Source organism: Chiloscyllium plagiosum, unplaced genomic scaffold (assembly GCF_037043375.1).
Source record: "Chiloscyllium plagiosum isolate Xiang-an unplaced genomic scaffold, Cpla_swu_hap1 HiC_scaffold_5, whole genome shotgun sequence".
NCBI lineage: Eukaryota > Metazoa > Chordata > Chondrichthyes > Orectolobiformes > Hemiscylliidae > Chiloscyllium > Chiloscyllium plagiosum.
The window spans coordinates 39,383,109-39,399,368 of record NW_028270143.1 but is presented as its reverse complement, the minus strand read 5'-3'; positions in this window follow the sequence as shown (position 1 = coordinate 39,399,368).

Genomic DNA, 16,260 nt, shown 5'->3' with positions numbered 1-16,260 from the left:
TAAACCTCTGCCCTCTAGTTTTGGACTCCCCTAACCTGGGGAAAAGACTTTGTCTATTTACCCTATCCATGCCCCTCATGATTTTATAAACTTCTATATAGTCACCCCTCAGTCTCCGACGCTCCAGGGAAAACAGCCCCAGCCTTTTCAGCCTCTCCCTGTAGCTCAACCCCTCCAACCTTGGCAACATCTTTGTAAATCTTTTCTGAACCCTTTCAAGTTTCTCAACATCCTTCCTATAGCAGGGTGAATTGCATGCAATATTCCAAAAGTGGCGTAACCAACGTTTCGTACAGCCATAATATGACCTCCCAATTCCTATACTCAATGCACTGACCAATAAAGGCAAACATTCCAAATGCCTTCTTCATTATCCTGTCTGACTGCAACTCTACTTTCAAGGAACTATAAACCTCCGCTCCAAGGGCTCTTTGTTCAGCAACACTCCCTAGGACCTTACATTAAGTGACCTACTGAGCCTTTCCAGCAACACATTTTTCAGCCCTTACCATTAAGTGTCTAAGTCCTGCCCTGATTTGCCTTTCCAAAATGAAGCGCCTCACATTTATCTAAATTCAACTCCATCTGCCACTCCTCAGCCCATTGACCCATCTGATCAAGATCCCATTGTACTCTGTGGTAATTTTCTTCGTTGTCTACTACACCTCCAATTTTGATGTCATCTGCAAACTTGCTAGCTATACCTCCTATGTTCATATCCAAATCATTTATGTAAATGACGAAAAGTAGTGGACCCAGCAACGATCCTTGTGGCACTCCACTGGTCACAGGTCTCCAGTCTGAAAAGCAACCCTCCACTACCATCCTCTGTCTTCTACCTTTAAGCCAGTTCTATATCCAAATATTTCCCTGTATTCCATGTGATCTAATCTTGCTAACCAGTCTACCATGAGGAACCTCGTCGAAAGTCTTATGGAATTCCATATAGATCATGTCCACCACTCCGTTCTCATCAATCTCTTTGTTACTTCTTTAAAATAAACAATGAAGTAATTGAGACCCGATTTCCCATGCATAAAGACATGTTGACCATCCCTAATCAGTCCTTGCCTTTCCAAATACATGTAAATCCTCTCCCTCAGGATTCCCTCGATCAAATTGCTCACCACTGATCTCTGGCTCACTGGTCTATAGTTCCCTGACTTTTCCTTACCACTTTTCTTAAATAGTGGCACCACATATCAGATTGATGCAAAGTTAAATGAGCGTATGGTGGAAGACATAAGACTCTATATGAGAAAAACCTCAGATTGCCACCAACCAACCTTCTGAAAATTAAATGCTTGAATCCAGTACATGGATTATATAATTGGGCAATGAACAGTTAGAACAGGAAATGTAGCATAGTCCAGTGACAAGCTCAGCGACTAGTTCCAAAGCAAGTTTAGAGTCCAGTTTAGGTTGAAGCGAGTGAATGTGGAATATGAGCCTGATGTGTCATTCCAGTTTTTGATTGTTCTTTCTTACTGACACTATGAGGGAATGCTCACCATAAACACAATGGAGAAATGTCATTGTATTCTGTTCTGTTTGCTGGGAAAATGTTATGATCATAACAAAAAAACATATTGTCAATATTCAACTTTCATCTGCTATGCTCTCCTCTGGTTCATCCACTAATGGAGGCTTCACTTTCACTTTCACCTGGCCTTTTGGAGAGCGTCATTGGTTCTTTTACAATTTTACAATGAAGGAATCTGCTAACTAGATCTCTGACTCTGACTTATCAATATTTTCCTTTCCCTGTACTCATATGGCCTTTTTTCATGGCAAGTAGCCTAGCTGTAGCCCTTTCATCACCTCTTAGATCTCTCCTCACCCTTTCTAATGTCTGGCTTGACTTTAGTTTTGGTTATATGCCATGAAATTTGCATCTCTTATTTTATGCACATTGCATGATAACTTCACATTTTGGAGATAAATTGTCACCTGCATTGTGTTCAGTTTATAAAAGACGATGGAGATCGACTTGAAATATATAAACAAATCATTTAATTTGAACAATAAGGCAGGAAGGAAGCTACAAAGCCAGAAAACGTAAGGATATTGAAAACTTCTCTCTCCCTTGCTCTCTGTCACTCTTAAACCTCAGCAAACTAGACTTGCGATAAAAATTGATGAAGAAGTCAAAGGTATCTGAAAGCTTTGTCACTCCTGGTGAAACAGGGCAATAACTAAACAAAATCAAGCATTGGACTTGAAATGTTAACTTTGTTTTCTCTTCACAGATGCTGCCACATCTGCTGAGTTTCTGCAGTTTTGTTTGTTTCAGCAGCTAAACAGTTGGAACTCAGATTTCACTGCCGCAACTTAAAGACTCTTAAAATATGTAAAGTGCATCTGTTTTGACCCTCCTATTTTTACTCTATACACCACCTCCCTCCACCATCTTTGTAACTTCATAGCACTTATTGTGTGTCTGTGTGTGTGTGAGAGAGAGAGATTCTGTGTGACTTTGTGTGTGTGTGCGTGTCTGTGACTGTGTGCACGTTCAGTGAGTCAAGAAAACATTGAAATTAGCTCTCTTTCATTTTTATGGTTAACAAAGATTAATTGATTAAAAAAAGAAACAATAGATATTGCTTGCGACTGACCAAGAGGGATTTTAAATAATACTTAGCTTTGACCTATCCTCACCTGGTTGTGACAAAGTCAACAATAATAATTCACACACTACCCAGTTTAAATGGGTAGATTTATATTTATCAATGTCCAAATCCTGGAAAATTAGGCTATTGATTCATCTGACCTCCTTCCATGTTATATATAGCAAAGTGACAACTGCTTCCAGCAATGTGAATCCCAAGGGCATCGTTACATGCAGTACTAAATAAATGAAGAACTAAACATGCTGGATCCATGATTGTTTCTGATTTGTTATGCCCACTTTATGAGCAATTAGAATCATGGCCATTGCACCAAATGAAGAATGAAAGTTTATTGAAACAAATCTTTCTGACGGAGCATTAGCTGAAGCACCATCTGTTCTCGTGGAATGTTACAAAAGATCCTGGGGCAGTGTTTTGAAGAAGATCAAAGGAATTCTCCTCTCATCCCAACCAACATTCCTCCTTCAGCCTTTGCACTAAAAGTAGATGACCTAGTTACTGATTGTGAGACCTTGCTGTGCACAATTTGTTTGCCATCTTTACATTACAGCAGTAACTGCATCTCTCCCTGTGAACAACAACACAATTTCCTGAGGTCATCAAAGGCATGTATAAATGTAAAGGTTTTCTTTGAATAGCAATGTGTTATCACTACTTCTAGAATTATTGTAAAACAAATGCACTTTCCCAGGTGGTGAGTTAACAATGCAAACTAAAAGCTGAGACATTATCCACAGCCATCAAATTCTGTATATATCACCCAGTTTCAATAAGCTACAAATATAATTTTTGAACAAATTGGATATACAATTCAGTCACACTTTCTCCACAGAAGTAATGAAGGTTTCCACCAAATCTTCAGTGGATACCCAGGACCCACATCAGGAATAGTAAATTCCACACAATATTGCAGTGCTGTGACTTTTACCTGACTTGTATTCTGATGACTCTTCCTTCAGTGAACTGTATGGCTGGTTTCTTTGCTTAATGGCATACCTTAGAAGCGTAACTTATTGTATGGAGAACTGTGAGTACAGTGTGCATTAAGATGAATGAGCTATTCAAACACTTGGTTAGACAGATGTGCTGCGACCATTCATCTTTCTAGTTAGGAACTATCTGACCATAGGGCACCCGGTCAAGCCCAGTCGTCCAGAGCAGCCCTGTTTAAATCATCAGAGGAAATTAGCATCCTGATTTCAGGGCAGGGACCTGGAGGATGGGGTGTTTCAGAGGAGGATTGTCCCCATCCCCCAGGACCAGCCGAGGATGAAACAAAATCAGAACCTGAAACACTGGTCCAAGGTTGGGAAGTAGGTTGATGAAATCTGAACCCTGCAAAGGTTGGCCAACAATGCACCAGGGTAGGTGTCAGCAACTTCTGTATCTTACCTCACAGCACTCTACTTCTGCTCCTGCACATACCACCATCCAAGTCCAATGTTCTAACATTCTCATTGCCATGTGTGACATTTTCCCTCACTCACTCTCACCTACTCAATCCTCACAGGTTACTGATCCTCTATGGCTTCTCAGCCTCCGACTCACTCACCCACTTGGAACATCTCAGAATAGTTTCTAATCAACCTGCTCAGAGATTTAATTACACACCTCTGGAAGAGGTGGGTTTTGAACCTAGGTCTCTTGGCTCAGAGGTAAGGACAGCAGCGCTATGCCACAACAGCTCTCACCTCACCACTTTTCCCAAGCTGCACCAGCATGACCAGCAGTGCTAACTACCTTCATCTCAGTCAATCTTGCACTTTGGCACATTCTAGAAGGAAATGTCCCATAGCAGGGCAGAAAAAAACAAGTGGAGAGGGGGCACTATTCTGCTCTACATCCACTTTGAAGATGGGACCCTGACTGTGATTACCTCGAGCAGCAGACTGACTGGCTCCATTCCCCTGGATTGCTTTCAGATGAAGCCCTTGACTGTACTGGGACACTCTGACAAATGGCACCAACATCAGGATTGACTGAAGACTACTCTTTTGAGACATGGCCATTTGGTTCATGCACATACAGTCTGATTGCCATGTAGACTGCTGGTCCATACTGTAGGTGTGATGTTAAGTTAGGATGTCTCAGATTCAAAATATCTCTTGGAATGAAATTGCAAGAATGCATGTTTCAGAACTGTTAATCCACAAGTAAAATCGCTTGATAGGGAAAGTCAAAGTCAAAGTTCTGAGAATGAAACAATAAGTTATTAATGATAGAAAAACCTCATATTTCTTACAAGAGGAATTTAGGGTGCTCACTATACTCATGCGAGATGAACCACTGGAAGGTAATTATTTGAATAACTAAAAATGATCACAGATAAATGTCCCCCCATGTGAACTGATTGGTCAAATAGTTTGCTATGACATTTGGACATAAAGGAATGTAAAACGCAGCGCAACTAGAACAGGAAGTGTGCGATCTTTCCAAAATGACGGTATATTATATAAATATGTTTCTATCCTTTTGGTGTCTGCATATCCCAAATTTAACAACAAAAGGTTGAAAGGCTGGATATTTAGCATGATATTCAACTGCTTTCTGGTCAGCATAATAATTTGTATTTTGTATTGTATTTTGAACATGATTATTAGTGATTACATTATATAGGGATTACCATTTGCACAGACTTTTATATAAAATAATTGGAGGTTGGATAGATCTGTTGATTGGATTGTTATTGATGCACAGTGATGCCAACAGTACAGGTTCAATTCCCATACCAGCCTAGATCACCATGAAAGTCCCATCTTCTCAACCTCACCTCTCGTCCAAGATGTGATATCCCTCAGTTAAACCACCATTAGTTGTCCCTCTCTCATGAGAGAAAAGCCTTATGGTCTCTGGGACTGTGGCAGCTTTACCTTTAAAATAATGCATTTTCAATATTCAGCATTATCTAAAAACTAATTAAATTTGTGCAACCACAACACTCTAAAAGAACAATGCTGCCCCCTACAGATACAAAAATATCTCCTTCGATAATTGAACTTCATCGGTGTTAGCGCAATATTAATTTGATTTATACATTACTTATCATTGCTCACCATCTCACTTCTCTTCACACATAGTGAATTATCCTTTGAAATAAGTTGTTGTTTAATAGACGAATGCAAAGTTCTTCTGCACTGGCAATATACTATAATTTGCAATGAGAGGAATTCACAATGTGAATCAGAGAAGGAATATTTGTCAGATCTGAGGGTGAATGAAGCTAAAGGATGTTCAAACTCCACTTCAATCATTAGCAAGGCAAACAGAATCGTGGTTCACTATCACATTCAACAGAGCTCTGAAATTATTGCTTTGTTGTAGTTTTTCACTGGAATGTCAAATGTGTCAATGCAGAGTAAAAACTTAAAATTCTCAGGTATTATTGGGGTTAATTCTTGTCACCAGTAGGTGTTGATATATTGGAGTTGTCGCTTGATTAAATTCAAATGGAGGTGAACATCAGGCAGACTCTACTGCAGGTGAATAATCCACTTGGCCAGTTCCTTTTCAATGTATCAAAGTGAAAATAATCTTTGTTGCATTTTCCAAAGCAATCTCTCAAAGATATTTTCTAAACGAGAACGTAAACTATAGTTTTTCGCTGTTGACCGTTGTGTGTATCTATCCTAACTAATATTTACATTTCTATGAAGGATTGTGCATTGTGTTTTCTGAATGCTTCAAATTTTAATTGGAACAATGACCTTGTTATGTACAGGAATATTTGAAAAGCTTTCTGCTGCTTATTTGAATTGTTGAATTTGAATAATTAGATTTCAAGTTATCACTGAGGCTCGCAACCAGAGACAATATGACAACAATCTGCAGTGAAGAGACTCATTGCCAAGCCTGTCACCCAGCATTGTATTTGTTCACCTTCTTTCATTTGTCAATGAAACACTCAGAAACAAAACAAAGTCTCGTTTGCTCTGACTTGTAACAAGATATAATAAAGGTTTGCTGTAATGTATAAAAAGGTTGGTTTTATTTGCATGTTTTTCAATGGTGATAAATATGCTAATTAGGCAGTAAAAGAAGGCATAGCATTAAAAATGAGTATGCAATCTATTCATTGAAATTCCATGCTTCTGCAAATGAATTACTACAATAAGGGAGTTTTAGTAACGTGTGCATTTAGCTGTGGCTAAAGGTATTAGTTTTGTGAAAGATATCAACATGCCTGGAAGATAAAACCAATATGTTGTTGACTTCTAATTTTGACCGGGGCAATATTCTACTGGGGTGCTTTTGGAGACACATCCAATATCTCCCAATTGGCTGCACATGAAGCAGGTTCCTGAAAGGTTTTATGAGAATTACATTAACTCCACCTGTGATAAATCTAATCAGATTAAGTGGATGTTTGAATTTATATCATTGGCTGACTATGCACAGGTGCACGGAGTCATTGACTCCATTAATGCTCAACTCACATTTTAAGATCAAACATAAATATTCATAAACTGCAACAAATTCTATTCCTTCAATATTCAGGTGGTGGGTAAACACAAGTATTTAAATGCATCAGATTCCCAGGGCTACTATTATCACGAAGGTGGAACAAAATTTTGAAATACTGTGGGCATTTTTAATTTTTAATTCCAAAATATTTTTTGATTTTGAAGAGGCAAATTGGGAAAAGATGGAGGGTGGGGCTGACATTGGTGGAATTGTCCCATGGATGAACTGCTGGTGGCCAATTGAACATTCCAGATTTTATCCTGGTCTGAGTGACAGCAAGGTGTGCGAATTGTGCTGTGCTTTGATTGCTAACTTATTCCTCCACCTTTTATCGTTCTTAGATTGGATTCCCTACAGTATGGAAACAGACCCTTCAGTCCAACAAGTCCACATCGACCCTCCAAAGAGTAACCCACCCAGACCGTTTCCCCTGCCCTATATTTACCCCTGACTAATGCGCCTAACACTATGGGCAATATAGCATGGCCAATTCACCTGACCTGCAAATCTTTGGATTGTGGGAGGAAGCCAGGACACCTGGAGGAAACCCACACAGACACGGGGAGAATAACCAAACTCCTCACAGTCAGTCGCCCAAGGCTGGAATCAAACCCTGGTCCCTGGCGCTGTGAGGCAGCAGTGCTAACCAATGAGCCACCATGCCACCCCCTTCTTCCTATAATTCTTGCTTCTCCTTCTCAGTTCCATCTGAAGGTGATTGTACTCAGCAACTTGTACTCATCCTGCAGCTCCAATCCTGTTTGCAAGCCAGCATGGTGCATGGTATAAAAACAGTGTACATTCTGCACACCGTGGTTAGCAAAAAACAGATCTGTCTCCAAATTAGTCCAGGAAGCTGAAAAACACATTAAGCACTCCAATTGTTTCCTCCAAAGGACATTCTGGTGAGCTTATGCTATTTTCATACCATATTCCATTGGACTCGATTGGTATGCTTTCTCACAGATGTCATCAGCTGATTTCGAAGGACCCTCAGTGTAGTGCAGATAAAGTGTACCACATCAACCTGGCATGTTGTGCTTCATGCAATTGAAGCAGACAATGGGGTGGCAAAAGAACTGGAGGATGGGAGCTGACATTGGGAATGCCATTGTTGGTGAGAGTGAAAGCTAGCTTGCCAGTGCCTGTCCAGGTGTTCCAATGATGGTGCAGGCACCAGGGATGCTGGTCTTTCAGCAGTTGTTCTGGAAAAGGTGCAAGATAAGCTGGGAAGTGAATCAGATGACAAGAATGCCATGGTGCGGAGAGGTAGAAAGTTATAGAGTCATAGAGTCATAGAGATGTACAGCATGGAAACAGACCCTTCATTCCAACCCATCCATGCCAACCAGATATCCCAACCCAATCTAGTCCCACCTGCCAGCACCCGGCCCATATCCCTCCAAACCCTTCCCATTCATATACCCATTCAAATGCCTCTTAAATGTTGCAATTGTACCAGCCTCCACCACTTCCTCTGACAGCTCATTCCATACACGTACCACCCTCTGTGTGAAAAAGTTGACCCGTAGGTCTCTTTTATATCTTTCCCCTCTCCCCCTAAACCTATGTCCTCTAGTTCTGGACTCCCCGACCCTAGGGAAAAGACTTTGCCTATTTATCCTATCCATGCCACTCATAATTTTGTAAACCTCTATAAGGTCACCTCTCAGCCTCTGACACTCCAGGGAAAACAGCCCCAGTCTGTTCAGCCTCTCCCTCTAGCTCAAATCCTCCAACCCTGGCAACATCCTTGTAAATCTTTTCAGAACTCTTTCAAGTTTCACAACATCTTTCCAATAGAAAGGAGACCAGAATTGCATGCAATATTCCAACAATGGCCTAACCAATGTCCCATACAGCCACAACATGACCTCCCAATACTCTGATCAATAAAGGAAAGCATACCAAATGCCTTCTTTGCTATCCTATCTACCTGCGGCTCCACTTTCAAGGAGCTATGAACCTGCACTCCAAGGTCTCTTTGTTCAGCAACACTCCCTACCATTAAGTGTATAAGACCTGCTAAAATTTGCTTTCCCAAAATGCAGCACCTCGCATTTATCTGAATTAAACTCCATCTGCCACTTCTCAGCCCAGTGGCTGAGATCCTGTTGTAATCTGAGGCAACCCTCTTTGCTGTATGCTACACCTCAAATTTTGGTGTCATCTGCAAACTTACTAACTGTACCTCCTATGCTCGCATCCAAATCATTTATGTAAATGACAAAAAGTAGAGGACCCAGCACCGACCCTTGTGGCACTCCACTGGTCACAGGCCTCCAATTGGAGGATTCCGGTAATCCAAGATGGAGGATGGGAAAAATTTCTGGCTGTAACAGCTGCTTTTTTTTTTGAGGTATTTTAGGTACTGGAGGTGATTTTCTCGAATTCCAGGAGCAGCAATTACTGTTTTATATGCTGTTGCATTGTTTTGGAACTTTGGGAAATAAAAGTCAAAACAACAGACAAGAGAAGAGCAGACAAAGGAAGCACATAGTGGGGTAAGTGCAGGAGAGAGAGAGAGAGAGACAGACAGACAGACACACACACACACACACAGAGACACACACACACACAGAGACACACAGAGAGAGACAGAGACACAGAGAGACACACAGAGAGACACACAGAGACTGCCTTTGCTGTTCGAATTCATGTATCGTTGTATATCGGAGTGCATCTGGAAAAATTAACAAACAGTGAAATTCACAACTGATCTTTTAGTTCATGAATCGCATTTGATAAGATACAGCCTTTTAGCCTAAAATGCTCAGGAGAACTCGATGCAACTTGTACTTAACCAAACAAAGTATCATTCAGACCAAGGCCATTCAGTTGAACATCACCACCAGCGCACCCCGCCACTCCAATCCCAATGCCCACCTAAGCCCATACATTACTCAATTTTAGATTTTGCCCATTTGTCTTCAATCTCTCACGCAAACTCCAGTTCTTAGTGATTGACTTAATTCCCTTCAGTGGATGAACCAAACTAGTTACAGACTTGGCATCCTGCCTGACATTGGCCTGAGTCTCTGACATCCTTATCTGAACTGCCTACTTACACCTCCACAGTTGCCTCAGTATCCACCACTGTTTTAGTCCACCTGCTGTGGAAGCTCTCACAAATATTCTTGCAACCTCTTGACTTAACTATTTTAGTGTTCTTCAAGCTGATCTCCTGCCTTGCACCCTCCCTAAACGTGATGCTATTCAAAAATCTGCAGTGTGCATCCTAACTCGCCTCAAATTTCATCATTCCAGCGCGAGCTGACTAATAACCATTTTCTGTCTGATAATACCTCAGATGTAAAATTTTCATTCTGGTGTTCAACTCTCTCCATCTCATCTACATCTTGGTAACCTTGGGCCAACAATACCAGGCATTGACAGCTTTAAATTCTTCCAATTCCAACCCCACCTTCATCATTTCTATATGCTCCACCAATGGCAGCAGCTGAAGGCTAAACCTCTGAATTTCATTCCTGTCTTTTTCAGCCTCTTTGCCTCTCTCTTATTCCTTTAAGATGTTAAAACATATCTCTTTGTCTGAGTTTTGGTCATATCCATTAGCATCTCCTTATGTAGCTTGTTAAATTTCATTTGATTACACTTTTGTGAAGCAACAAACAACACTTGCCACAATAATGCTATAGACCATAGAACATAGAAAATTATAGCACAGTACAGGCCCTTCGACCCTCGACGTTGCACTGACCTATGAAATCAATCTGAAGCCCATATAATCTACACTATTCCATTCTCATCCATATGCCTATCCAATGATCATTTAAATGCCCAATGTTGTTGTATGAGTGCAAGTTGTTTGGCAACACAAGATATGGGGCAATGTGGAGTTCATATCTGTCAAAAATGGCAGTTGGTCATTTGTTATACAGGGAGAAAGAAGGCTCTGAAGGCTGCCAACGCTGTGAAAGGACATGAGTTAAGAACCAAGGTTCTTATTGTTTTGCAAATAAAGGAATCAGTTCGTTGTAAAATGGGAAATAAAATCAAATAGTGCTGCGAGTGACAGGTCAAGCACCCACACAATCAATATTTTGCTTTTGATTTGGCGCATTTTTTTTTTGTCGCTTGTGCTATCAGTTCATTTGTGTCAGTGGCACTAATCAATTTCACCCCACTGGTAAGTGGACAATGCAATATTGTTGCATAATGTATATTCACATTTGGGATTTTACTTCTATTCAGCTCACTTGGGTAAAAGTTTTTTTTGCAGGCCATAGTAAAACATAGGGAAACAGATGAATTTCTATGAGAACTGTCGGGTGGTACGGTGGCTCAGTGGTTAGCATCACTGCCTCACAGTGCCAGGCACCTGGGTTCAATCCCATCTTGGGTGACTGTCTATGTGGAGTTAGCACATTTTCCTCATGTCTGTGTGGCTCCAATTTCCTTCAACAATCCAAAGATGCACAGGTTAGGTGGATTGGCCTTGCTAAATTGGCCATAGTGTCCAGGGATGTGCAGGGGAGGTAAGATGGCAATTGGAAAGGCAGGGTTAAAGGGGTAAGGTGCTGGATCTGGGTGGGCTGCTGTTTGGAGGCTCAGTCTGACTTGATGGGCCGAATGATGGTCTGCTTCCATGCTGTAGGGATTCAATGATTCTTCAAACTTCATGTTCGTTCACTGTAAGATTTCTATTAGTGTTATCTCCTTTGCATGAAATTAATTGGGCAATCTCAACTTAGTTCCAGGTGAGTATACGCCTGTCCTACACAATAAGATTCATTGATGATGGGAATGGAGAAAACAATCACATAATAGGAGATGTTGCTTCAAAGTTGATGTAAACCACAACATTCTGATAAAAATAGAGAAAGAGAATTACCCCACATCTGGATGTGTTACACTTCTTGTGTAACTGTTAGCTTTGCACAAGTCATATCCAAAATAAAACAGTATTTCCAGGCAAACCTTTTTCCCACTAATGAGTCCAAACATGTACCAAAAACATTTTTATGCAAAAATTTGTAAAAAAGGTGCTATTTTGATTGTCAGGAGCAAAAGCAGAAGTTTTGGTGTAAGAAACATTATAAAGCCAATTCAGTCATTCAGAAGATCTGCAGTTCAATTCTATTTCCACTGAGTGGAGCACTCATTTTATTAAAACAAATCACATGAGTCTTAGTACTATTTCCCCATAACAAAATTGAGGTTAATTGTAACATTTGGCACAAATAAAGAGCTTATCATTCCTGATGTTGTGAAGCCTGAGACACTTTGAGGCATGGGCCTGTTTCTCATGGTTCTATTGAGCTGGAAACAATTAAAACAATTCTAATGGTATTAGATAGAATAACCAATTCACAGAATCACTACGCAGGATGAACTAACTGTACATACTGAAGTAAAAGGGACCATTTGGAAAGGTATACATAACTGACAGCAGTGTTTTATCTTTTGGTTAGGAGTAAGAGGGTGTCTGATTGTCTGTCAATCACCTCATTGTAGTCATTGCACATGTAAACAATAATCTTTTATAAGACCATCAAGTGTAGAAGCAGATGTAGGCCATTCAGCCCTACAAAGTCTGCTTTGCCGTTCAATCATATCATGCATGATCAAGTTACTCAACTTCTTTTTCCTGTCTTTATTTGCAGACTAACTATTTACATAGTCATGGGTCTACACAGGTTCAAAGAGTCTCCTCTATAAGATTGTTTTCCAGTGTTCTCATTTAGTCTTTGGCTTTACATTATGATCTCTTGGGCTTAAGTGTTAGTGCATTTCTCTACAACTCACCCAGAATCTCAAGTGCTACAGGTTTAGTCTCTCTGGCAGTTTGAAAAAAACACTCCATGATCTCATTCTTGTTCCTAATGTTAATGATTTGATAAACTCTCCCTTTTCTCAACTTGAGTGTATATTCTTTGGGTATTTGTAAATTTCTTTGTTCTTCAGGACTGGAGGGTATCTCCATGCTCATACTGTTTTATTGGAGGTGATGTTGCCGCCAAATATAATATCAGCAAACTTTCTATTTTCTCAACAACAGTTCCTCTTTTGTTGGTCTCAGATTTATTTATAAATAAATATTTATTTATGATTGAAACCATATTCCTTGGCAAGCCCTGTCAATTGCTCATTTCTAAACTGTGATCCATTATCAGATACAATATTGTCAGCAATACTGTGAATCAAATAGATTTGTTTTAATGACTTTATCACTATGTCTGCTGTGATACTGTGTACAGTGAATGATTTCTCTCAGTCTACCTTGAGTAATAGTCAAAAATAAGACGATGTTCCCTTTAAATTCCAACAAGTCTATTCCTAAGCTTTCCAAGATGTTAATGCAAATGCTGATGGTAATAAAGTTCTTTCTGATCCTGACTATTGATGGCACAGATTGAATATCATGTCCTTGATCAAAAGTGTAGTTTCTGACCACCAAACTGTGTGCTGGTCTCATGTTGGATGGTTTTATATTCCAAGGTGACATCGACTTAGTCTTTGAAAAATGTCACTTCTGAGTACAGTATTACTAATCTTTCGTTAAAGGTGAACAATTCATCTAAAATCAAGAGATGATTTCATTACTCAAAGCATTGTCTGAGTATAGGGGTGGTGGGAAGTATGCTGGCTATCTCACCTGGTAATATCTTCAAATCTGGAAGCATACTTCTTCTTTAAAGCTTCTCTAACTACTTCAAATTATTTTTCTCATACTGCACTTCCTGCAGATGAAATCAGCAGGAGCATTGGTGATCCCCCCTACCTCAAACATCCTGCAGGAGGAACATTCCACTGCCTGCACTGCCATAACTCTACACTTAGTATCCAAAACAAGAACACTTAAGTAGCTTACCTTTTTTTTAGGTTAGAGGAGGAGGGAGGGAGGGAGACACTACACGTGTAGTGCCTCGGGTTCCTTCTCCACTCAAATAACAATCACTTACCTTCCCGACCGGCTTTGCGCTCCGACTTCACTTCCGCCCAGCTCCCGCCGCTCTCTGCTGCAACCTGGATTCCTGATCTAAAGGTATTTGCCAGAAACTACTGTTAGCAACTATTTTTATGAACCATAACAACATAACAAATCTTTCATCAATCTGATGATGTTGGATCGATTCCATGCTGTATTGGCTTTGTAAATTCTGTGAGGTGCATGCAGATCCTAATATGACTATTTGGTTTTGGAACAGTGACTATAGATGAGTACTAATCAGTGGGCATTATGATCTTCAAAATTATTTCCTTTCAATTGACATTCTTTTAACTTCTGCCTTTATTGTTTCAACTGGTGGATGAGGAAAAAAAAGACAAATTGCTGTTGCTTTGGCTGTGGTGTAATATGGTCTTCATCTTTTAATTTATCCAGTCATGAAAATAATTTTTCATGACTGGATAAATTTGACTCTAAATTCTGCATTGCTTTCTTCAGTACCAATTTCATTAACCTCAAAGGTTTGTCTTAATCCTAATAATGTTGACCTGATGAGAAGTGAAGTGCCCCAATTCTATAAAATATAAAGTGCTTTGGTAATTTCTCCATGTTATATATTACTATTGCCACAATCTGACCTTTAACTTTCAAACTTGTTCCTCCTAGCCCTTGCAATTTGATTGAAGAAAGTTTTCACAAGATGTTTCAATCATTTTAGCCATTAAGTCATCAGATATGATGCTAACATTAGCTTCATTGTCTTGTTTAAACTCCATATAACATACTTCAACATTGTGACTTACTAGCGATATTCAGTATTTGGGTCATTTTATTCTCCTGGGATGTTTAGTTTGTGGCTGTGATTCTCCTATTTTCTAGATTTGGTCGCACTGAAAATTCGATTGATGTTTACTTCATTACTTATAGATTAGAATGTTAGTATTTATTAAACTGAGTATTAAACTGTAGTATTTACCACAGTTGTGGCATTGAATGCATCCTGCTGGCAGTCATTATGTTAATGTTTCTTGGTCCTGCTGCATATGAAGCATTTCAAAATGGTGAGTGGTGCACCTTTCCTATTTTTCAGAGGTTTTTATTTCAGCAAACTTTTGGTTTCAGGGCTACATATTGTAGAGTCATGGAGCTATACCGGCACAGAAACAGACCCTTAGGTCCAACTCCTCCATGCCGACATTATCTCCTAAATTAATCCAGTCCCATTTGCCAGCATTTGGCCCATATCCTTCAAAACCCTTTCTATTCATATACCCATTCAGATGCCTATTAATTATTTTAATTATATCAGCTTCCATCACTTCCTCTGGCAGCTCATTCCAAACATGCACTACTCTCTGTGTGAAAGAGTTGCTCTTAAGGTCTCTTTTAAATCTTTCCCTCTCACCCTAAACCTATGCTCTCTAGTTGTGGACTTCCCTACCCTGGGGAAAAGACTTTGTCTATTTACCCTATCCATGCCTCTCGTGATTTTAGAAACCTCTATAGGTCACCCCTCAGGCTCCAATGCTCCAGGGAAAATAGCCTCAGCCGATTCAACCTCTTCCTTTAGCTCAAACCCTCCAACTCTGGCAACATTCTTGTAAATCTTTTCTGAATCATTTCAAGTTTCACAACATCTTTCCTGTAGGAATGAGAACAGAACTGAACACAGTATTCTATAAGTAGCTGAACCAATGTCCTGTATAGCCACAACATGACCTCCCAACTCCGATACACAATGGACTTATTAATCAAGGCAAGTGTATCAAACATCTTTTTCATTATCCTGTCTACCTGCAACTCTACATTCAAGGATCTATGAACCTCACTCCAAGGTCCCTTTGTTCAGCAACACTCCCAGGACCTTACCATTAAGTTATAAGTCCTGCCCTGATTTGCCGTTTTAAAATGCAGCACTTTACATTTATCCAAATTAAACTCCATCTGCTACTCCTTGGCCCCTCAGTCTATATGAACAAGGTCTCATTGTACTTTGAGGTAACCTTCTTTGCTGTACACTACACCTCCAATTTTGGTGTCATATTGCATAGTCTCTGTTGGTTTCTTCCATAGGATTTCAACTCACCACAAACTATCACCTTATTTTGCTTCCAGATTTTGAGCTTCCTCTTACATTGTAACATCCTTACAAGCATTAAATCTTAAGACCATATAATATAGGAGTAGAATTAGGCCATTTGACCCATCAAGTCTGCTCTGCCTTTCTATTGTGACTGATATGTTGCTCAACCTCAT